At 35.2% G+C, this 24458-nt stretch overlaps 1 long non-coding RNA gene across 6 annotated transcripts in view; it reads right to left on the minus strand.

The window, feature by feature from the left end:
• Positions 1 to 24458, minus strand: part of LOC113840240 (uncharacterized) — an 829451-nt gene that overhangs the window by 6966 nt on the left and 798027 nt on the right. For 5 of the 6 annotated variants that reach the window (XR_011806072.1, XR_011806074.1, XR_011806073.1 and 2 more), the window contains 2 exons: positions 24167 to 24210; positions 17656 to 17780 (listed from right to left, as the gene is read on the minus strand). This is a non-coding gene — a long non-coding RNA (uncharacterized lncRNA). Of the gene's footprint in view, positions 1 to 13599; positions 13722 to 17655; positions 17781 to 24166; positions 24211 to 24458 lie in introns of those variants that run through there. The other variant, XR_005261808.2, reaches the window with a different exon arrangement.

Genomic DNA, 24458 nt, shown 5'->3' on the forward strand with positions numbered 1-24458 from the left:
TCTCAGACTTCTGTAATGTGGAGTTCATTTTCCCAGGGAAAGTTATACTCTTAATGTCAAATGTAATTATGTAAAAGAAGCCAAGAGAATGTTTATTCAGGGAACTGGGGCAAGTAGACTGCTACTCCTGTCAGACAAAAACAAACAAAACAAAACAAAACAAAACAAAATCCAACTAATAAATGGTAATAAATCAATACTTTACGCATCTTTCTCTCTTTAAGTGACATATTCACGTGACACGAGACATATATAGTGTGCTTTTAGTTTTTAGGCTTTTAATTCTCAGAAAGCAGGATACTCTTAAGTGCAAAATGACTATTTGGTTTCAGAAATGAAATCTACCTAAGCAGAAATCCATGTTATTGCAAGATCTGATTCTGATGATATTTTGGGAAAATGATCATGACCTGCTTAAAAGAATGGATTTAAAATACATATTTTATATAAAACAACTCAATAACTTTCTAAGCAACTGTGCTCTTTAAGGATAAAAACTGTTTGTTGTTGTTGTCGCTTTTGTTGTTGTTGTGGTTTTGTTTGTTTTTTTCTTCAAATGACTAGTAATATTATTTTTCACAAAAGTACCTGATACATGCCTTTTTATCAATAGTACAGCTCTTATTTTTTTTAATATACAGGATGATTTGCTCAAGATACCTGACTATTCAGGAGAAATGAATTATGATTTAATAAAGCCTGGTTTGAAAAAACAGCATATTCCTAGTTGCATATGTATCCAAAAGACCAGTTTGGGAGACTAGCTTCAGATAAATAATACAATAATTGAAGAGCCTTCCATGAAAGATTTACTTTAAGGAAACCACCAAGGAAATTAAATACTTCAAGCTATGTTTAAAAACCATGAAGTATATGAGAGACTTGGGAAAAAAAAAAAAAAAAAAAAGCCCCAAACACTTGAAAACACACAGTAAAGATTGTCCTTAAGTAACTTTTCTGTTCATAGCTATGTGAGCTAAGGCATGTCTTCCTTAACATGAAATTACACGATTCTTTTAATTTAAGTTGCATTTTTTTCTGATGTTAAGGCAGAGTTTCAGAGTATGTATTATTTATATATGGATTCAATTCCCACATGCTCAGCAGTTTCCTGTAACAGCTGAAGAATTGTTAAGCTTTTACCTCTGCAAATGTTTTTTTTTTGTTTTTTTTTTTTTTTGTTTGCAAATGTTCTACTTTGTTTTGAGGGCATGCTACTGTGAAATCTAATTTTTCTAGGGCCTTAAATTGATGTGATTTATTTCATAAAGTACATCTCTCTCATACATAATTTTGTTGTTTGAATCAAATGTTGGAATTGGTCATCTCACTATAATGTAATAAGTTGGGGTTCCACTAAAAAGTGTTACATTTGTCAGGCTCTGGTGCTGGGGAAAGAAGAATATTTTCAAAAGTCAAGGTGATTGAAGTGACAGTAGGTTGTCCAGGATCATATTTAGTAATTTCTAAAAATCCCAATTAAGTGTACAGAGCAAATTTAATCTGTTTAGGTTAGCTTGTTGCCTTTAGAATAGAGAAAAATAGAAGTGAAGAAAATGTTCACCTGGAACATAGTAGTTAATTCTTTGGAGACCTGAATATTCACTACTGTAGACTTCACTTTAGATCATTCACCTTAATTTAGATAGAAATAAAAATACAGAAAATGCCTTGAAAAACAGACTTCAGCATACTCTCTGTTCAATAATATTTGAAAGAGAGACTCATTAATTTCGAACAAACTTAATTAACTGCACCAACAGAATACTAAAGTGCAATTTAGGGTGGGAATGGGTTTAATCTAACCATACATTCAAACTTTATGCTAGTTCGTGACACTAAGTCACAGAAGAACACAGAACACAGTCTTAGAGTTGAAAATTCCTGTACCACAATTCTGTGTTTTCTTGAGTCTTACTGCAGCCACAGCTCCATAGAGTCACTTCATCTCAGACTCTTCTTTTATAAAATTGTATTTCCACTCTGTATTTTAGTTTCCTTTATAAGTTGGTTATATACTGTTAATAAATGATTCCTGGATAATGGATACAGATAAGACAAAAAATTCTTACAGAGAAACAAGAGGGTTTGTAATAGGTTATTTTACTGACTGCCCTCTATTATTGTATAATTTATTTTTAATAATAAATTAATATTTATTATTAATAAATTAATAATTATTTTTAAATAGAACTTTATTTTTAGTGTTTTTCTTTCCTATTTCAAATTGCAGAATGTTTCCTAATATTATATTTTCCCTGTTGAAACAAACACAGAAAGCAGAAAATTTACAGTCATACTGCCTAGCAGAATCATAGCTATAGCTGTTAAGCGACTGGCTCCTTTAGATACAAGTCTGGGTTCACGAATTACTCACATTTCTAATTAGCTAGACAGCAGTATAGTCTACTGAGTATGGAGTACAAAGTGGGAAGGCAGTAAAATTACCTAAGCTGGCAACCTTCAAGTCCACACTGACTTAGATCAGAGTTCAGTAAGTCAGAATGATTGTAAATATGGCCCAGCTAGAGGACCTGGGGAACTACAGGTCTATCAGTCTGACCTTGGTGCCTGGAAAGGTGATGGAACAGATCATCTTGAATGCAATCACACAGCACATGTGAGACAAATGGGGGGTCAGGCCCAGGCAGCATGGGTTCATGAAAGATAGGTCCTTGCCTGGTGAACCTCATCTCCTTCTATGACAAGGTGACCCACCTGGTGAAAGGATGCTGACATAGTCTACCTAGGCTTCAACAAGGCCTTTGACATGGTGTCTCACAGTATTCTCCTGGAGAAGCTGGCAGCCCACAGCTTAGACAGGTATACTCTCTGCTGGGTTAAAAACTGGCTGTACAGCCAGCCCCAGAGAGCAGTGGTGAATGGAGTGACATCCAGCTGACAACAGATCAACAGTGGTATTCCCCAGGGGTCAGAATGCCCATCCTCTTTGATGTCTTGATTGATGATTTGAATGAGGGAATTGAGTGCACTCTCAGTAAATTTGCAGACGATACCAAGCTGGGGAGAAGTGTCGATCTGCTGGAGGGTAGGAAGGCCCTGCAGGGGGACCTGGACAGGATGGGTCGATGGGCAGATGCCAATGGGATAAGGTTCAATATGGCTAAGTGCCAGGTCCTGCACTTTGGCCACAACAACACCATGCAGAGGTCTGGGGCAACGGGGCTCAAAAGCTGAGCAGAGGAAAAGGATCTGAGGGTGCTGATTGATGCTCACCTAAACACGAGCTGGCAGAGTGCCCAAGTGGCCAGGAAGGCCAATAGCATCCTGGCTTGTTATCAGGAATAGTGTAGCCAGCAGGACCAGGGAAGTCATCGTTCCTCTGTACTCTGCTCTGGTGAGGCTGCACCTTGAGTACTGTGTTCAGTTTTGGGCCCGTCACTACAGGAAGGACATCGAGGCCATGAAGCATATCCAGAGAAGGGCTATGAAGCTAGTGAAGAGCCTGGAACACAAGTCTTAGGAGAAGCTGTTGAGGGAACTGGGGTTGCTTAGTCTGGAGAAGAGGAGGCTCAGGGGAGACCTCATTGCTCTCTACAACTATGTGAAATAAAGTTGTAGGGAGCTGGGGGTCAGCTTCTTCTCACCGGTAACTAGTGATAGGACTAGAGGGAATGGCCTCTCAAGTTGCAGGGAGGTTTAGGTTGGAAATTAGGAGACATTTCTTCTTGGAAAGAGTATTCAGGCATTGGAATAGGTTGCCCAGGGAAGTGGTGGCTTCACTGTCCCTCAGGGTGTATAAGGAAAGGTTGGACGTGGCACTTAGGGATATGGTTTAATGGGTGACATAAGTAGTAGGATGATGGTTGGACCAGATGATCTTTAAGGTCTATTTCAACCTTAAAAATTCTATGATTCTGTGATTCTTATTTGTTGCATGCCCCCCATCTTCCCAATCCATCTGAGTTCTGGAACAAGGGAAAGGATCTATCTCATGTCCTGTAAGCTAAGGAGTAACATGGAAATTTTATCACTGTCATTGTCTTGTTCAAGTGGTCTGCCAGAGTGCATAGTACTTTTCATGTATCATTGATATGTAAAGGCAACAGCACATTCATGTTTCTGGGAATGCTTGTGAGTCTCTCCTATCCCTCAATGGCACAGGTGATGAATCCAAATGCTGAGCATGATGCTTTGTCTCATGAAGCTTTGACTTCATGAGCCAGGTGTGCTTCAGCAACTACCACAGCAGCTGCAAAACAGGGGATGATTCTTCTTGTTGCTTAAAAGAGCTTTAATATGTTGCTTAAAAGAGCTTTAAGACCAAACTGCATTTCCTGACAAGACTTCTATTTACCAAGTGGATCCTGCACATTATCTGAAAAATAGAAAAACAGACTTATATGCAGAGAGGAAAGAGGTCTCCATAATTCTTTGCATTGACATCTTCAAGAATGAAAGGCATTGTGTAGGGACAGACATTAAGCTGGTCTTGGTGAATCAATTGATATAAAATGAAAGGCTAAAGAAAATCAAAATGGTGTTTACAGTGTGAGCTCTGTGCCACAGTGCTGGGATACTCTGCAGTATATCAGAGTGCACAGATGAACCCAAAGCAACACTCTGTATTGTGATGCCTGGGAATCTGGCAGTGTAACACCTCAAGAATTGCTTTATTCCATTTTGGCAAACCTTCCTTCACTCCCTTTATTGTTCAAGACAGTCCACATTTTGCCTGAGTCCTGCATCTTTCCATTAGAGTTTCAAACCTAAATGAAAATACTTACAATTTTAAAATAAACCTGTGAGGTTAATGTCTTTATTCTTTCTCTATTTTAATGCTATCATCAATTATTGTTTGCACTTGTTGCTTATTGAGGTAGTTTGTGGAGGGTGCAGCTAAAGAATGAAATCAATCTGTTGATAAAATTCCCTACCTGGTTACTCTTTCAGTGTTCTTTTATATAACAACCATGGCATTTATGCATGCTTTCCTAATCCTGTGGCTGTGTTGCTCAGGAAGAAAAATGGACTGCATAGTACTTTTCTGCATAGTGGGCAAGGATGTGATGGAAAAAGCAATTGCTTAGGAAGGAAGAAATCACTTAGCAAGGGTCAAACAGTTTATTTTTAGACAGCTTTGCTGACAGGCAAAGGAAAAGGAGGAATTGAAGAATTTTGTTAGGAGGAGGAGGAAGTCATTATTTACATGTTGTCCATGCCATGCCATAATTTCTAGAGATTTTGAGTAAGAAACACATGAAGAAAGCAAAGAACCAAGAAAAAAAATAATAAAAAAATCAAATTTCTGTCAGATTTGTGAGTCAGGCAAAATCCTTGTCCAGCTTCTCCCTTGAAAGTAACAGAGAGATCAAACAGGACTGCAGAAATGTGTATAATAAGAAGTATCTCTGGAATCCTGTGGTGGCAATCTTCTAGGGCTGCTTGTCTAGTACACCTTTGCTGCTGCTGTTGAAAAGGAAATGATATTCACCTCAGATGAAAGGGTTTCTCAGGTTCTTGAGCTGGTCAGATGCCACTGATAGAATTAAATACAATACTGCAAATTGTGTTTGCCTTAGTTCTAAAACTGTCTTACTGTCCTTTAACTATCTTTAATCTGTGGGGATTCAAGGCCTTTCATAAGATCACATGGGTGCACACCTTACACATGTGATACTCCAGTTAGCTTTGCCTTCCCACAATGATCATGCTTTTCTCACATCTTTTAACAAAAGTCAAACAGAATTTGCATCCTCTGGGGAATATGAAGAATCCTAGGCTTACAGACATTTTTGGGAAAGAGGCAAGAGAATGCCCAATCCGGTGAATGCGTAAGTGGTGAGGAAGATGAAAGCAAATGAGATGACCAAGCTAGAATTAGAGAAGTTACTAACTACACAGCGCTTGCTCTAATAAAGTAGATTAAAGCAAGACTAAGACTTCAGATTGTCTATATGCTACCTGGCAATTAAACATGTGGGAATGACAGAGAATGAGAAGAAAGTACAAAGAACAGATGATTCTTGTGAGACAGTCATCTGTGGTACTGCAAGGAAATCATCCTCTAAACAAATGGCACAAATTTCAGGATTTTGGTCTGTTCAAATCTGAACTGCCAAAGTTAATTTCTGCTTATTCTTTAGCATTTTATTTATGTATATACGTATTTATTTATTTATTGGTGTGTGTATGTGGAGAGTTTTCAATCTGTTAATTTATGTTAATTTCTTTTTCCATGGACTTAAAGTTTTAAGTAGAATTAAGACAGAAAAAAAATGGGATTTTGAGAATATAATTGGTGGCCAAAGTCAAACACTTCTGTTCTTTTAATATTTTGGTGAAAGTGCTGAAGTCTCTGACATATGCAAACCCATTGCTCAGCTGACACTTAACCACATCTTTTCTCAGTTCTTGCTTTTCACTTTTAATATTCAGTCTATAAACTACCTTATTTAATTTAGAAACATCATTTTATATTACAAACAGGGAAATCTTGTGTTTTTTAAAAATATCGTTCTTGTCAGTATGTACACATTAAAATATGCTTCTAATAAAATATTAAATAATTGTTACCAATAGCAGCACTTCTGCTAGTTAAGATATGGAGTATTAAATTATCTTTATTTTTAACAGCTTGTTTGTTGTCCATATTCTCTCTGTGTGTATTATAACATTTACGCAAACAATCACAGAACATCCTCTATTTGAAACAGCAGTATCTTCAGATGATTCAATACTTCCCACTAACAAATAATTAAGCACACTATCAACTGCAACAGATCCACAGCCTTACTTCATTAAATCAGATCACTTGTTTAAAGCTGTTATTGTTTTGGTAGTCCAAGCAGTGCTAGAGGGGAAAAAGGTTTTATTGCCATCTCTTTGATCCTTTGATCTTCCCATTGTCCAGATTATCTTGCATTAGGACAGAATGTTATTATTTATCTATTTTATCACCAAGTACATAATACCTGCTTTTTTTTTTTTTTTTTTTTTTTTTTTTTTTTATTAGTTATTTTGTTTATTATTATTATTATTTAATGCAGAAGAATTTGTAGCATTGTAAGTTTAGCTGGTATTGTAACATTGCACCCATTTTGTTTTGGTGTGTTGAATTTTGCCAGATAGTTCTTGAATCACTTCTACTATTTTAAGACATATAAAGATTACAATAATAAATATGATTTGTAAGCCATAAGCTAAAATTATTATTATTATTTTTTTTTTCCAAAGCAGAATTTCATAGAAGGAAGGTATTTCAGAAGGGTAGATTGTGGAGGAGTAATGATATAAAATAACAAAAATATTTATGTATAAGAAATTTATTCTGAGCTAAAATTCAAGGTAACACAGTTTTGTAAGGGATAAATGGGTGATGCATATTTCATTATGCAAAGTAAAGGATTTTCTAGTAAATAAGTTTACTGAAGAAACAATGCCACATGTAAAATATGTGCATACATACATGTCATGCATACATTTATAGTCATGTATGTAGGCACATAAACACAAAAGAGTTAAGCACAAAATTCTTTTGTGTTAAAGCACAAAAGAATTCGTTTTGAATTGATGTCTTGTTCTGCATAAGAAGCAATAAGAAAGCCAAAATATTTTTATTTCTAGTGCCATTTGCACCATCTGCCAAATGCTATACTCATTATTATATAGATCAGAGCATTACTTGCATGACTTGTTTGCTATTTCATTATTAACTCTTTTATTCATCCTCTAGAGCACCAATTAATATGTGCATGCAAGAGCCATGTATATGAACCACAATCACAATCACAACATATGTTATCAATGTGTTGGGGCTCTGTGGTAGTTTGGAAATTAAGTCCTGGTGTAGTCTCTTAAAATGGACTCAGAGGTAGGGGAGATACATTTGAAAATATATTTTGTAAGTATTTAATTTGCAGAGAAAAAGAAAGGTGGGAAGGGTACCTTTTAACACATCGTTACATTAATTAAGATATATTTGATATTTGAAAAATATGGAGAAAGTGAGATGGAATAAAAAACTTTTTTTTTTTTGTTTTGTAAACAAAAAGCAAATCTGATTATATTGTAATTCACTTAGTGATATATCTGACTTATTACAGTTTATTAGCTGATAAATAGTCATTTCTTAAGTAAGACATTTTTGTAATGCACACAAAAGTCTATGAAAGCTCCATGTTAACTTGTTGATGACAAACCCATAGCAATCTTACAAAGAAAACTAGTTTAATTTAAAATTAATGTTTTGAAAAATTAGAGATCTTTGTCCAGCACATCTTTTGTTCCTTAGAGGTTAATTTCCACATAGTAAGTAGTTACACCCTGAAGACAGAAAATTTAAATGAGTCAGAAACTAGTATTCTATAAAGTCTTCAGAGACAAAAGTATAGTTATTTATTCATTAAAAAAAAAAAAAAATCTGCTGTGAACAGACATAGTTGTGCAGCTTTAGTCATTAGTGAGAAGTTTTATGACTAAATTAAGCATGTTAAGTGAATTCACATCAGTATTCATTAACATTGCATCACAGAAATTCTTCCATGGTAATTTTATGGCTATTAGTATATCATGCACAACTCCTTCATCCACAAGAATCTAGAACTGAAGAAATGTTGCTTCAAATTAAATTCTGCTTTCTGGAGTGTAAAATGGGACAATTATTCTGTTTGCTTGAACAACAGGACGAGTGCTAGTTTGATGCTTCAGTGGCAAACACAAGCCCATTACATGGTAAAAACCTATAGAAAAGATTTGAAATAGGTCTTGGGTCACCAATCGTTTTGTCAAATTGAAGCTGCAACAAGAAAGCTCTTAGGGAGATTAAGCAATTAACAGATGAATATTAGATGGCTGCAGGTTCCTGAAAAACAAACAAATAAACGACAACAACAGCAACAAAGGAATTTAAAAAAAAAGAAGAAACAAAAATAACATTGTTGGTAATTTGCAAACTTGTCGTAATGCTAAAGTACATGGAAAATAAAGAGGTGATTGGTGACAGCCAGCTTGGCTACACTAAGGGCAGGTCATTCCTGACAAATCTGGTAGCTTTCAACAAGGGGGTTACAGTGTTGGTGAACAGGGGAAGAGTAACTGACATTATCTACCAGGACCTGTGGAAAGCATTTGACATAACATTTGACAACATTATATCCTTATTTCTGAATTGGACAAACATGATTATGATGGATGGATCACTTGGTGAGTAAGGAATTATGGATGGTCATGCTCAAAGAATGCTCAAGGTCCTAGTGGAGATCGGTAATATGTAGTTTTCCTCAGGTGTTGGTATTAGGACAACAACCATTTAATATCTTTGTTGGTGACATCGAAAGTGAGATTGAGTGCACCTTCAGGAAGTTGATGACACCAAGCTGGGTGCTGCAGTCAACACACTAGAGGGAAGGGATGTCATCCAGAGGGACCTGGACCAGCTTTGGAGATATATTTATATATAGCCTATATCAAGTCAATATGCCTATCACCATATTGATAAACACTCTTTGGAACAACTGATGGCAAGGGTAAGAACAGAAGTTGGCCTGTTAGTACCTCAGATCTTCTGTTTCCAACCAGTTAAAAAAAAAAAAAAAAAAAAAAAAAAGACTTTGTGACATTCCAGTATCTAAAGGAGGCCTACAAGATAGCTGGAGAGGGACTGAGGGACTCTTTATCAGGAATTATAGTAATAGGACAAGGGATAATGGCTTTAAAAGAGGGTAGATTTAGATTAGACATTAGAAAGAAATTCTCCACTCTGACAACGGTGAAACACAAGTATAGGTTGTCTGGAGAAGCTGTAGATGTCCTTGAAGTGTTCAAAGCCAGGTTGGATGGGGCTTTGAGCAACTTGGTCTAGTGGAATGTGTCCCTGCTCATTGCAGGGTGGTTGGAACAGGATAATCTTTAAGGTCCCTTCCAATGCAAAGCATTCTATGAGTCTATGAGTCTATGATAGTGTATGTTTATTTGTAAGTCTCTGTGTTCAACTAAACAAACATTACTGTGTGAGGTGAGCACTGCTCTCTCTTCTTTGCCCTTCTTTTTAATAACAAAATGCCAAGCTGAAGCTGTGTAGTGGGTTTACGTGGCAAGGTTTTGGTAGCAGAGGGCCATAGGGGTGAGAAGAATCTAGCAGCTGCCCCATGTTAGGTAAGGGCCCCACTGCTGACCAAAGCCAAGCCAATAAGTGAAGTTGTTTGCACCTCTGTGAGAACATATTTAAGACAGGAAAACAAACAAACAAACAAAAAACACACTGCGCCACACAGCAGCTGGGAGAGTGAGAGCAGTGAGGAACAGCTTTGCAGGCACCAAGGTCAGTGAAGAAGGAGGGAGAGAGGTGCTCCAAGCGCTGGAGCAGAAGTCACCTGCAGCCTGTGATGAGGATCATGGTGAAGCAGGATGTCCCCCTGCAGCCCATGGAGTACCACAGTGGAGCAGGGTTATCACGCTGCAGCCCGTGGAGGAGACCACAGTGGAGCAGGTGGACCTGCACTAATGGAGGCTGCGGCCTGTGGATGACCCCTGCCAGAGCAGATTCTGGGCCAGTCCTGTAGCCCGTGGAGAGGAGACCACGCAGGAGCAGGTGACCTGGCAGGAGCTGCTGCCCATGGGGGACCAAGGTCGGAGCAGTTTTCTCCTGAGGGATGGACCCCATGGTACAGACTATCTGGAGTAGTTCTTGAAGAGCTGCTACCTGTGGGAAGCCCATGCTGGATCAGTTCAGGAAGGACTGCATCCTGTGGGAGAGACCCCACAGCACAGGGGATGAGAGTGATCAAGGAGTGATGGAGAAGAAGTCCTATAGACTGACCATAACCCCCATTCCCCCATTCCCCTGTGCCACTTGGGAGGAGGAGTTAGCAATAGGTAATAAATCTTACCATCTCCCTATGCTGAGTCTGTTTGGCCTGTCACAATAATTCCTATGCCATCTCCTTATCCTTATTATCAACCCTTGAGCCCTTCTCATCGTGTTTAGTTCCTGTTCATCTTTGAGGACGGGGAGTGAGAGAGTGGTTGTGGTGGAGTTCAGCCACCCACCCGAGTAAAACCACCACAAGCTGTTGAGTAAAACACCACCAATAAATAATTTTAGAACAGAAAATGTGCACTGTTGAGAATGGATTTTAATAATCAATCTAAAACATCGCATTTTTAACCCAAGTTCAATTTCATCTCCTCTTAATTCAAACTCATCTTACTGTTTATTTTAATGGTGCTCTTGTACTGTGTGATCACTTGTATTCAGTATAGTAGTACAATTGACGTGAAGGTGCCATGGTGCCAAGTCTCTGAAACTTTCAGGGAATGCCTGTAAACCTGTAACAATATAGACTGAGAAGGACAAGGGTCTGAAATAGGTTTTAAACAGATACCTATAAAGAGCAGCACTGGGACAGAAATGTGCTCAGACTTCCGAGCTCTATTTCAGTTTCTCTAGTTGTCTTCCAATACAACAAAATAATTCAGAATCATTGAGTACAAGTAATGAAAATAACAAACATTCAATTAGGGATGATATTCTATATATGATTTGTATATACTGATATAAATTCCAAAAAGAAATGAACTATTGTTCTTACAAACAATAATGGATAGTAAGAAATGACATAATTTCATGGTGAACACTATATTAGGTTTGTGGTGGTTTTGTTGTTTTTATTTTATTTTATTTTTTTAATCTTTATCCGCTTATTATGACAATAATAACTAAAGAAGAATATGTATGATGAAACTTCAAAGTATTGTTGAAAATGTACCTCTGTACCTCTGATTAGTAGTTTATTACAGCTTATTTTCTTTCTTTCTTTCTTTCTTTCTTTCTTTCTTTCTTTCTTTCTTTCTTTCTTTCTTTCTTTCTTTCTTTCTTTCTTTCTTTCTTTCTTTCTTTCTTTCTTTCTTTCTTTCTTTCTTTCTTTCTTTCTTTCTTTCTTTCTTTCTTTCTTTCTTTTTATTTTCTTTCTATGGTAAATAATTTGGGTCTTGTGGAAGAAGTGTTCCAACAGTGTTATTAGCATCAGGAAATAGCATATATTTTTCCTCCACTCTTAAACCTACAGAGTTTATCCTCAGATATATTTTAATAATATTTACCAGTAGGAAAAAAAGAACCATTAATCTCTCTGTATTATCATATTGTAATATGTGTAAACAACAAATTCAGGAGGCTAAGCAAACACACTAGAGATAATTTCTTCCCTTTCTTTCATCCCTCATTAAAAAGTTAATTTGAGATTAACAAAGCTATGATGGAAATGTTTTCTACAAGCATCAGTATTAATATAAAGGATTAATATTAATATTTCTTAGCTGTTATTGTTTTTAGTTGTTTTGTGCTTTCCCCACTAAAAAAAAATAATAATAAAGTATTACTCAATAGTATTATTTATGTACAGTGTACATATTGACTGATACAAATAAAGGACCAAAGTTAGACCACTCTTCTGCTGAAAAAGTATTTTAACCATTTTCACCTGTTTGAGGAAGCTGGATTTGGAAAAAAGTGTTTAAATTCTGTGTTGCACATCCTATTTTCCTTTCCAAACCTTAGCAGAAAGAAAACAAAGTTTCAGGTTGGAAATTAGGAGACATTCCTTCTCATAAATAGTAGTCAGATATTGGAACAAGTTGCCAAGGGAAGTGGTGGAGCCACTGTCCCTGGTGCTGTTTAAGGAAAGATTGTGTGTGGCGCTTAGGGACATGGTTTAGTGGGTGATATCAGTGGTAGGGGGATGGTTGGACCAGATGATCTTGGAAGTCTTTTCTAATCCTAATGATTATGTGATCCAAACACTGAAGTTTTCCTTTGAATAATGCAATTAGAAAACCTTATGTTCTTTTTACTAAACTTTCTCCAGGGAGTTTACACATTATAGAAGTCTGGAACAGAAGACCTCAGACCAGAATAGCTATGCTATGGGGACCTAATATTGTCATTTCTATTCCCTCTCTTTATTTAGACAATGGAAGTCTTTCAGAGTCTAGGACACATTCTTTGTGTTTTGTTTAAGTGAAGAATTCTCCAGTCTTAATGGATATACTAGGAATATGAAAAAGATATAGAAAAATGTGATAGGTTTTAGAACACATGGGAATGACTCAATGAGTACAAGAAGACCATACTTGGAATAAGCTCTGATTCTAATGAATTTGTTGTATTAATTTTTCTGTCTTGAAAAGATTATAAAATCCAATTTGTGAGAAAAAATAAGTGTTATCCACAAGGTAAAAAAAAAAAAGTTTAAACAAAATATCTTCTCCAACCATTTATAGAACATTAACTTCATTTTCAGTCAACATATAATCATTTCTTCTCTAAGTTTTTTACATTGGCAATTGCAGGAAAATTAAACAGCACAATTCATATGCTCTTAATGATGTATCTACTAGTTAAAGGATCAGAAATTTACTGGATCTAGAAAAAAAATAAATAATGGGATATAACTCTCTTTTTTTGATAGAACCATGGGTAGAACAGTTGAAAGACTGCAAGAGAGATGACCTTTGAGTTTAAAAACACGTAATTCTGTTTGTTTAAAAAGAATACAAATGCATCATTTTTCATGTATGGGTATTTATCTTGCCCTTTAAAGGCCAGCTACTGAGTGGAGCTAAAGTTCATACCTAAAATTAAATGTGTGTATCCAGTACGAAGCACATTTTTTCCTTAGTATTGATTTTGAACCAGACTTTCAGAAAAGATTAGGAAGAACCACCACCACCACCACCACCAAAGCATCTGTAACTATTCCCTGTATAAAGAAAAAAAAAAAAAGTAAAAAGCTCACAATCTGTATACACGTACATATTTGATAGACAGCGAACATAGACTGCAAGCTTCTTATTACTTTCAGAACCACACAGGGATAATTGGAATAATAGATACCAGAGTGGTCTACAGATAAATAACAGTACTGAAAACATAGATGGTAGTTCCCATCAGCTGTATAGAGGATTGCAGTGGAGGACATATAAAACTATACTTTTTTTCCTTCTCCTCCTCCTCTCTCCACCCACTCAGTGGAGATCTAACACAAGAAGCTGCTCCTTAAAGTAAAAACCATTTAACCATAAAACCAGTCTCCATTTCTAAAGTAAAAAGTTATGCTTCTTTCCATTTACTGTACTGAATATAGATATCTGTTAATTGCATAATTATTTGGGAAATAAAAATGTTTTCAAGGAAGAGAGTTTACCTTCAAGAACCCAACAGAACATGTCTTTGTTTCCTGTTTTCAGGTATTTCCCAATGCACTACTTGAGTAAGAATAACTTTGAAGAATATTATTTGAAACAGAATTTCTTGCAACAGTTGTGTTAGGAAATAAAACTATCGAGATTTTTATTTATTTTTATTTTTATTGTTATTTTATTGTTATTTTTATAGTTATTTTTTTAATTTTTATTTTATTTTTATTTTTACATTTAACCTGATTATATATTTATTAAACTTCATTAAAATATCATGAAAATAAAATGGTATATACTTGCAGGTATAAATAGTATATTGCCATATTCTAATTTGGAATATATATGTATTAACATTAAGAGTAGCTACTGCTAAATATGAAAGAAAAAAAAACAACAGATTTTCTTTAGAAGATGAAATTGCTCTCTAGCTCAGTTATGAGACAAAACAGATATTTTCTGAACTAAAAAAATTAATAAAAACACATAAAAATCGTTATTATGATTTTTTTTAATTGTTAGTGAAATTATAAATTTTTAATATCTATTTTTAGACAGTAATAGTCATCCGCATATATACAAATAAGTGAATTGCATGCAAATCTTAATTTCCAGCTAGTTGTATGAACAATTTATCTGGTTGTGCACATAGAAAAAAAAATAATAGCTTGAAAACTAGTTATACATCATTTATGTGTATTTCAAATTCAGTGCTCATTTAATTTGGTATCAGTACCAAATGCCAATAATCATTTTAATGCAATGCTGGGATATCATTTCTGCTGTAGTATAGAATTTGTTAAACACTATTACAAGGAGTCTTCTCCTGTGAGATCATGACTGCCCGCACCGTAGCAATCAAGACACCTGCAACCACTTCACTCATCCTAACGTGTTCATAGCAGCACTATGAAACATGGAAGCTACAGAGAAGCCTATTCTCATCTAGAAGCAGTATGTCTGTGCTAGAAAGGCACTATCTGTAAACTAACAAGCCCTGGAACTTTTCAGAGCTTAATAGCTCAGGGGCATCACTGCGTGAAGATGCTATTCTGTTCTCAGAGCGAAACAAGTCCACCTGTACATCTCTGCACTGTGCTCCATGTATTTTCTGGTGGATGCCTCAGTGCAAACATCTCTGGCACTGTGATTCACTGTACAACGAACACATTCCTACTTCTTTTTCATTTTTATTGTGAAATAGTTGTCCATTTATTTGATGATTGACTTCACCTCTTTCAAGAAATATGTGTGTTTTATAACCAGAAACACTCACATTCAAGACTTCTGTTCATTTGTACTGACACTGGCAGATATCTAATGTTCAGCTACCATAATTAAGTTCAAAGGACTATTTTTATCATCATCTTATATGTTTTTGTCTAAAACAATGTGCTCATAAGAGGTGAAAAACCCATGACAAAGGTGTGTCATTCAACATAAAGAAATTCTTTGAGATTGTTTTCTTGAAGCCTTTTCCCAAAGTTACATTTATTAAGAACTGAGTTTGTTTAACAGTTATATACATTTCTAATTGTTAACTGTTTTAAAATAATGTGAGATATGAGGAAAAACACTTGCAAATATTGAATATTTCTTTTATGAAAGACTTTTACAGAAAACCTACTTAAGATCCAGGCTGGATTCAAACTACTCCATCCCCCCCTGCCTGCCACCTCCCCCCCCCCCAGCCCCCACGAAAAAAAAAAAAAAAAAAAAAAAAAGCTTAATCCACTGAAAGCTTAATCCACTGAGTTTATCACTTATGTGTATAATTATAAATTAGATAAGCATTGCTCTCAGACATACTTTTAATCAGTATTTTAATGAATAATTAAAACAATACAGTATTATTTTTTTAAACTTCAAGACAGTCTTTCTAACAAAATAGCATCTGTAAAAAGGGTGAGAGAACAGGAAGTATTCCATATGACAGGAAGACATGAATAATTTATAGTGTAACACCACTGTACATTGGGGTCCTCATGTAGTCCAAATTCTGTGTGCATAATAATTACATTAAACCTATAAGACTCTCTCATTCCTAATCCTAATATTGACTTTTTTCAGGAAATGTATATATTTGTATTCACAAATAGGTGACCCTCTTTCTTCTAATCATAACAGGGAATTACCCCTTTGTTTTCCATGAACATTCACTTTCCTGCAAGTAGAAAGCCTTTAGCTGAAATGTAAAATTATAATGAGAGTCAGAGATAAGACTTGACAATTATACTATCTTGAAATCTGGTGGCGATCTATGATGGCATTACAGCATCAGTGGATAGGGAAAGAGTGGCTGACATCACCTACTTAAACTTACGTAAAGCATTTGACACTGTCCCTCGTGATGCTATTGTTTCTGAATTGGAGAGACATGGATCTGATAGATGATCCACTTGATGGGTAATGAATTGGCTGGATTTTTTGGAAACAAAACAGTTTGGAAATTGAAAAGTTTTTTTGGAAACAAAAAGTTTCAGTCAATGGCTCAATGTCCAAATGGAGATCAGTAAAATGTGATGTTCTTCAGGGGTCAGTACTGGGACTAGCAGTGTTTAACATCTTTGTTGTTAACATGGACATTAAAATGGAATGCACCCTCAGCAAGTTTGCTGATGACACCAAGCTGTGTGGTGCAGTCGATACATTGGAGGAGGGAAGCAATGACATCCAGAGGAACCTGGGCATGCTTGAGAGGTGGGCCTGTGTGAAGCTCATGATGTTCAACAAGGCCAAGTGCAAGGGCCTGGATCTGGGCCAGGTCAATCCCAATTAGATTGAAAGCACCACTGATTAGAAGGACCTGGGCATGTTGGTTGATGAGAAGCTTGAAATGAGCTGGTAATTTGTGCTCACAGCCCAGAGAGCTAGCTGTATCCTGGGCTGCATCAAAAGCAGCGTGACCAGCAGTGGTTCTCCTGTGCTACTCTTTGCTCTTGTGAGACCCTACCTGGAGTTCTGTGTTCAGCTCTGGGATCCCCACCAAAAGAAGTGCATGGAAGTACTATAACAAGTCCAGAGGAGGGCCACAAAGATGATCAGGGGGCTGGAGCACTTCTTCTGTAAACTTACAGCAACCTTTCAATACCTAGAGGGGGCTGCAAAAAGCTGGAGAGGGACTCTTTATCAGGGAGTGTATTTAGGACTTGAGTAATGATAAAGTAGGATAGATTAGTGGCTTTAAACTAAGGTAGGGGGTAGATCTAGTTTAGATAAAAGGAAGAAATTCTAGGTCAATTCTAGACATGAAAGTGTTTCAGTACAAATTAGACAGTGCCCAATAGAAAAAAAAAAAGAAATCACATAATTTATCTTGCAATGAAAATTGTGTAGCACTCTAACTGGAGACTTTGCAAGGCCTTCTAATGCCATAAATGTACCCCTCCTTCTTCTGAAAACACTTGAGTTGATCTGTATGAGCAACTCATTAGCCTTTTCATGTTTATACTGCTTCAGAAGAATACACTCTATTTGTGATCAAACATCAATTCCTACCTTCTTCAGTTAAAGAGGTGCCATGCCTTTTTTATCCAGAACAAATACAAGGCCTTAAAAAGAGTGAATAAGTCTTCCTCTCTTGTTGGTAGTTTTTACATTATCGGGATGATAACCCTTCTTTCCTACATGAAAAAAGACACTGTTTAATGGTTATAAAGACATCCTTAGTGATGCTCTACTCTTGAATCACAGTTGCTTCATTGAACATGTTTTTTCATACAAATCTGGAACAAAATGGTTACAAGAAGAATAGATATCTACATGAATAAATACTAAAAATCAGCATTAAAATATATTATTAAGCAGACTAGTAATAATCAGTTTGATTGCTGTGAAGAAGTCAACTGAACTAATGTCTGTGATTACAGCGGGATAAATGCATAGTCCAATAGCAGCAGCCAACCAATGGAAACAATAATCTTAAAATTTAAACATGCTATTAAAATATACAGCGCCCACAACAAGAGAGCAGGACTCACAACATTAATTGCTGGAGTCTAGACGATAATTTGTTTTTAGTCCTCACATGTTTAATCCATCAAAAAAAAAAAAAAAAAGAAAAAAAAGAAAAGAGAGAGAAACCTCATTAACAATGGGTTTACTAAAGCTGTCATAGAATCATTTCCAAACATGTTTAGATTCACAGATTCAGCTGTTTTGCTGTACTGTAAACACAAAGGTAACGTGGTAACGTCAATTTAATTCAGAGCCACTGGAACCTATGGAGTCCTCAAATGGAGTAAATAGTCAGATGGTCACCATTTAACACATGTAATATGTCTCTGGATCTACTTTAGTATTTTAATCCAGTTAAAAAATAGCAGAATTCTTTATTTATGAAGGTAATTCACATAGATATTTTAATTTTATTATTATTATTATTATTATTATTATTATTTATTTTTTTTTTTGGTAGTTAGAATAGGATTAAAACATTCACAGAAAGTAAACACAGTTTTTTTTATTGACATGGGAAAGTTACTGTGCCCCAACTTTCCCAGCTTTCTGGGAATAATACTTTTTATTTTTTTATTTTTTATTTTTTTATTTTTTTTTTAGCTTATTTGGGCTGTCTTCATCCAATCATCCAATTTCTTGGAATTTGTAAATCACTGAAAATAACTGATTTACTCTTCTCCCGTAGAATTAGAACAAAAAAATTCTTTGAGTGGAACATAGTCATTGTTTATCATCCCACAGATTTTTGGGTCATCGTCAAATATACCACCCTTCTAAAGAAATCAACAACAAAATAAACCTGACATTTTACAACTCCAAAAAACTATTACATAAAATTATAAAAAATATACAAAGAGTTTTCTTCCTATGCAAACTGACAGGTGTTTATAATCTCAGTGTTGTAATTGAGGGAGCCTAATAACTTATTTAAAAGACATAAGAAATAACACCTATGAACTTGGCTAATTGAGTTCTTGATGTGAAAATAATAAAGTACATAATAACAAATGTTAAGTCTGATTTTATTTTGCGAAATATCTCATGACAGGTTTATGTCCCAGAAGGTTATCTTACTACAACCCTTAACCTTTTCCCAAAAATAAAGATTTTTCAAACCAAAAAGGGAGTATGACTCATTGAGGTTGAATAAGTCATGTCCATTTCCTTTATTGCTATCCAGAGATGCAATATGCTTTTAACTGCATTTTTGCCAAACAGAGTTCCTGTCTTTTCCAATAACAGTTTCATTTAATGGCCTTCCATTAAATTATAAAATAAAAAGAATTTAATATAGAAGAAATAAGATCAACATGACTTAGTTGTTTATTCTATTAATATTTTCTTACTATTAATATATGCTTATTATGTACTAGTCTCAAATAATACAATTGTTCCTGAATATTCTGATTATAGTATGACAACAAGTAATGATTTAGATTGGTAGGGAATTTGGATGGTGTTTTCAATTTCATTTTTTTTCAGTTATTTATTTTGTGTGCAACAGCATTATATGCATATGGTGGAGTTCTATGTGAAGTTATTATCACTCATTTTATGGTTAAATATTCTTCCTATTCCCATTACACACTCAGTTCCAATTTGTGGTGCTAGAGGGAAGTTTACATCAAAAGCCCCTAGGGCTTAGAAAGCTATTTCTACATAAACTTAACTCAAGAAATAATCATGGAACTTTAGTCTTGATCTGTACATTATTGAATGCTTTTCATCATTTATAATGTCTTCTCATGACAGATAATTATGAATGCTAGAAGAAAAACCTGTTTTGAGTATTACTGAAGCTTGTGATTTATTCATTATTTATGCTATTTGTCTTCCCCTCACTCCTTCTACCCCACCACCACCCTCCCAGCCCACCTATCCCCAGTGCATACTAGTAGCTATTCTTTTGCTCTGGAACAATTAAAATTTTGGTAATTAATTATATTAATAAGTTAGAATAACTAGTCCAGTAAAAATGTCCCTATTAAAATCACTGTCCTTGCTAATTCATGTATAGGCCAGACTTCCTACAATGTTCATCTGATTTAAATTTTTTCTTGAGAAAAATCCTGGAGATGAGCAGAGACTTTTCTGTCATGAAGGATTCCAGAAAACATATGACATAGGTGTTACTTATATTTTTTTGAAAATACATAATTAGAGAATGTGATTTCAACAAATAAAGGCAGCTTGTTTATTTTAGCTGCTTTGAATAAACCACCTCTATGGAAAATATCAGTACCTTTGTAAGACATATTACTTGCCCTATCCACTACAAAATTTAGACTTTGATTGTTACCTCTGTAAGACTTTTGTCATAAGGCTGTCTTAAAATCAAAGGCTGCTGCACTTTAAAAATCTCAGTGTCCTTTTATCTCCATAATCAGCTTCTTCTTACATAATATGCACTTTCCTATAATAAGTAAATTGCATGCTCTCAAGATCAGCCACAGAGAAGAAATAACTACTACTGGAAGGAACAGAGGGTCTGAGAAAATAAATAGAATGTTTGCCCACAGTCATCAGGACACTGAATTTTAGTTTACTGTACTGGCATAAGCATTGTTTAAAATTTGTTCAGTAATGCTGTTTAATTGGGCTTACAAAATACAATGTTGTTTGTAAATACGGTTCTCTTTAATATTATGCCACAGACCATCTTTCACTGTGATTCTTTCTCCAGTAAAAAACATGTTGTCCTACATTGCGCAGCAGACTATTTAATAATCAGGTTTCTGTTAAAGGCTATAAGTGTTTCTAAGCAACCACAACCCACTTTAAATATGCTAGTCAATTAGCTCTGGACACCATCTTCCAGTGTTTGTGTCTATTGTTTCTTTCCGACTTGAAACATAAAAAGACAGAAGCAGGGGAAGAGAGAGAAGGAGGGGAAAATTTAAAATAACACCTTGAATTAATCAAGGTTGACACTACTTGCATAACTTGCATATAAACAGAGGCCTCAGACAGACCCTGCCCAACAGTACAGTGATGACTAACTCAAATTAGAAAGAACAGGAACTTATCTAGCTAGTGCCAATATGGAAAATAAGAATAGAAATCAAGAGAGAAGATTACTTGGTTGTGAAGAGCGATTGTAAGATTAATGACTCTTATTTTGTCTAGTGTTTTCATATTGCGCTTTTAAGTCATTACTTTCCACAAAAAATAAACAAAGAAAGAAAGATTCTCCCTATAAAACCAAACCAGTTGTAACATGATTATTAAAGAGAAGGCAAAGAATGGTCTCTTTGTTCAAAAGTTAAATAATAAACTAAATTTGAATCACGAAAGGATATCTCAGCTAAGTGGCTTATTTCTATTGCTCTATCACTCTCATCTTCAAAAATTCCATTTAATTCCTAGAATTGCAACAACCATTCTTACTTGGTGTGGTTAAGTTTTACTTCTAATCTCTAACAGTTTCTCTATTTATTATTGTGTGCACACATCTCAGTGAGCAGTGCCTGAGGAGAAAATAAAATGTTAGAGAAAAAAATAATAAAATAAGTTTGTTATGGATAAGAATAGTTGCCTCTATTCTGGAACTCAATACTAAGCAGCAAGCTTGCTCTGGGCTGTTTCTGTTTTTGCAACTGCGATGTAACACGAGAGTAAGAGTCAGTGTCATGGGTTAACCCTTGTCTGCTTACTCACTACCCACACAGTGGGCTCAGGGAGAGAATCAGAAGGATAACAGTGTGAGAACTCATGGGTTGAGATAAAGACAGTTTACTAGGTAAAACAAAAGCTGTGCGTGCAAGCTAAATGAAAACAAAAAATTCATTTACAACTTCTCATTTGGCAGGCAGATGTTTAACTATTTCCAGGAAAGCAGTGCTTCATCGTGTATAGCTATCACTTGGGAAGACAAATGTCATAATTCTAAATGTTCCTCTCTTCTCCTTTTTTCCTCCCAGTTTTTTATTTCTGAGCATGTTGTCATACGGTACAGGATATCCTTTTTGTCAAAGGGGCTCAGCTGACCTGACTGTGACCCCTCTCAGCTTCTTGTGAAGCCCCAGCCTCCTCACTGGAGGAGAGTGGAAAGTAGAGAAGACTTTGACTCTGCAAGCACTTCTCAGAAGCAACTAAAACATTGTGTTACCAACAATGTTTCACCACAAGTCCAGAACACAGCACAATATGAGCTAGTTTAAAGAAAATTGACTCTATCTCGGCCTAAGTGGTACAGTGACTTAATATAAAGTTACATAAAAACAAAGAAGCTAGAAAGACATGTATTAAGTATGGATATGGTAAGTTATTTAACTCACTAGCTGTATTTCTGTGCATTACTTTCAAATAAATAGCATATTCTATAAGTTTTATCATAAGGGCAAGAAAGACCACAGACCATTGTAATAAAAGATCCCCTTTTGGAAGGGGCTAAAAATTGAAATTTTGGCAAATGTAAGAACAGCACAAATATTCAGTGATACTACCTCTGGACATGGATCTACACAATTGCTCATTAGGGACTTTCTCAAGCCAGAGGCAGTATCAATATATTTCCTGATCTATGGATTTTTATTTTTTTTTCCTTCCTCATTTTTTTCTGGCTTTCCCTTGTGACTACGAATTCTCCATTAACTTTTTGCAAGCAGTTTCACAGCTTCCCTATAAGCTGTATTTATTTCAAACCTTGCGCATCTGATTTCAGTTTTTGGACTTGAGTTTTTGTACTGGAAGAAAAAATGAATGATGGCTCCTTTCTGATTTTCTTCAAGTCAAACATGATTTTATAGACCTCGGTCTGGGCTTTCCTCAGTTCATCTCTTTTCTAGATTGAAGAATGTTAAGTATGTAGTCATTTACCTTACCAGAAATGTCTTATTGTTTTGATCATCCTTTTCATCCTGCTCCTCATCTTAGCAATTGCTGTGGTATTCACTTTTGAGGTAAATCTCAAATCTAAATTTGAATGGTAATTATCAACATCAAAATTGTAAGTTCTTGTGATATTAGGACTGTTTTTCTCAGGGAGCATCGCTTCACATTTATTGCATGCTACAATTCATCTGGCAATTTATTGTCCATTCCATCAATAATCTTATGATTCTTCTATCATTCTCAAAAATGAATGCAGCAGTTAAGCCTCTTTAAATAGCTTAATATGTCCAGAAACCTATGTGATATTACTTTTTCCTCTCTCTTTCTTCAGCTCTGATAACAATGTGTTAAACATGTGTGAAACCTGAGGACTACCTTTAAATACAGAAACAATGTAGTTGTTTTATAATATGATTAGCAACCTCAAATGTTCTCTGCATCATCATACACATATTATAGATTATAGTTTGTATAGAACCTTATATAAGTTGCCAAACTGTCTGTAGACACATAAAATTTTCTGTGATGCTTTACTAACCATATATTTTCTCATTAAGGACTGATTTGTTTCCTAGCCAGGTTAATCGATACACTGCCTTACTCATCAAAAAGAGCCATATCACATGTGCCTGATGGTCAATTTACCTTATGCAACACAGATTGAAAAAGGTTTGATGTGTTTTCTCATACAGCTGTAGCTTGTAGAACACTTTCTTATATGAATTAATAACTGCTTTCCAGTCTTACTTTTCCTTTACAGGTGACTATTATTCATTGTACAAAAGCTAATGTGAGGTATCATGCAAAACAGAGCAACTAGAAGTGCTCAGTACCCTTTGGTGTTGCTGTTACTCACACAGCTTATTCCCTACATTTCTGTGTAATATATACCACATCTTAACAGTTACATTGTGAGAATAAGACTATTTTATGCCAAGGCTGCAAAATCTAAACTATGATCTCACTCCTTCCCCTCAGGGCATATGTACAAGATTTTATTAAAAAGCCTACTAATCCAAATGTTCTGCTTCCCAACTAGATCAACGTCTCTGAATTTCAACAAGGATACACTTTCAAGATATACTAAATATGATCAAATATGAGGAAGTTTGTAGTTTATGTAAATGAAAGCCAACCCAAAATAAGTCATATTTCTTCAGAAAAAATAAGTATCTGTAACAAGAAACACTACAATAGAGTACATGTGAAATCTTACTTTGAATCTTTGTAGATTTATCCTCTGTCCACCAAATTCCTTACCTAAGGGGGAAAAAAAAAGTAGGACAAAATGAAACTTTATTAAATGTGTAATATATTTTTGTATTACAAAATTTAGAAAATTTAAATGAAAAAATGTCACAAGTAAAATTCATTTTTGTTTTCTGATTTGGAATCCAAATGAGGAGAATATCCTGTGTATTGAATATTCAATCCCTAGCAGTAAAGAGTTCTTTACAATTTACAGGAAAACATGCCTTCTGTTTTCAATCTGTGTAACAGTAAATATA

This window comes from Anas platyrhynchos, chromosome Z (genome assembly GCF_047663525.1).
Source record: "Anas platyrhynchos isolate ZD024472 breed Pekin duck chromosome Z, IASCAAS_PekinDuck_T2T, whole genome shotgun sequence".
NCBI classification, from domain to species: domain Eukaryota; kingdom Metazoa; phylum Chordata; class Aves; order Anseriformes; family Anatidae; genus Anas; species Anas platyrhynchos.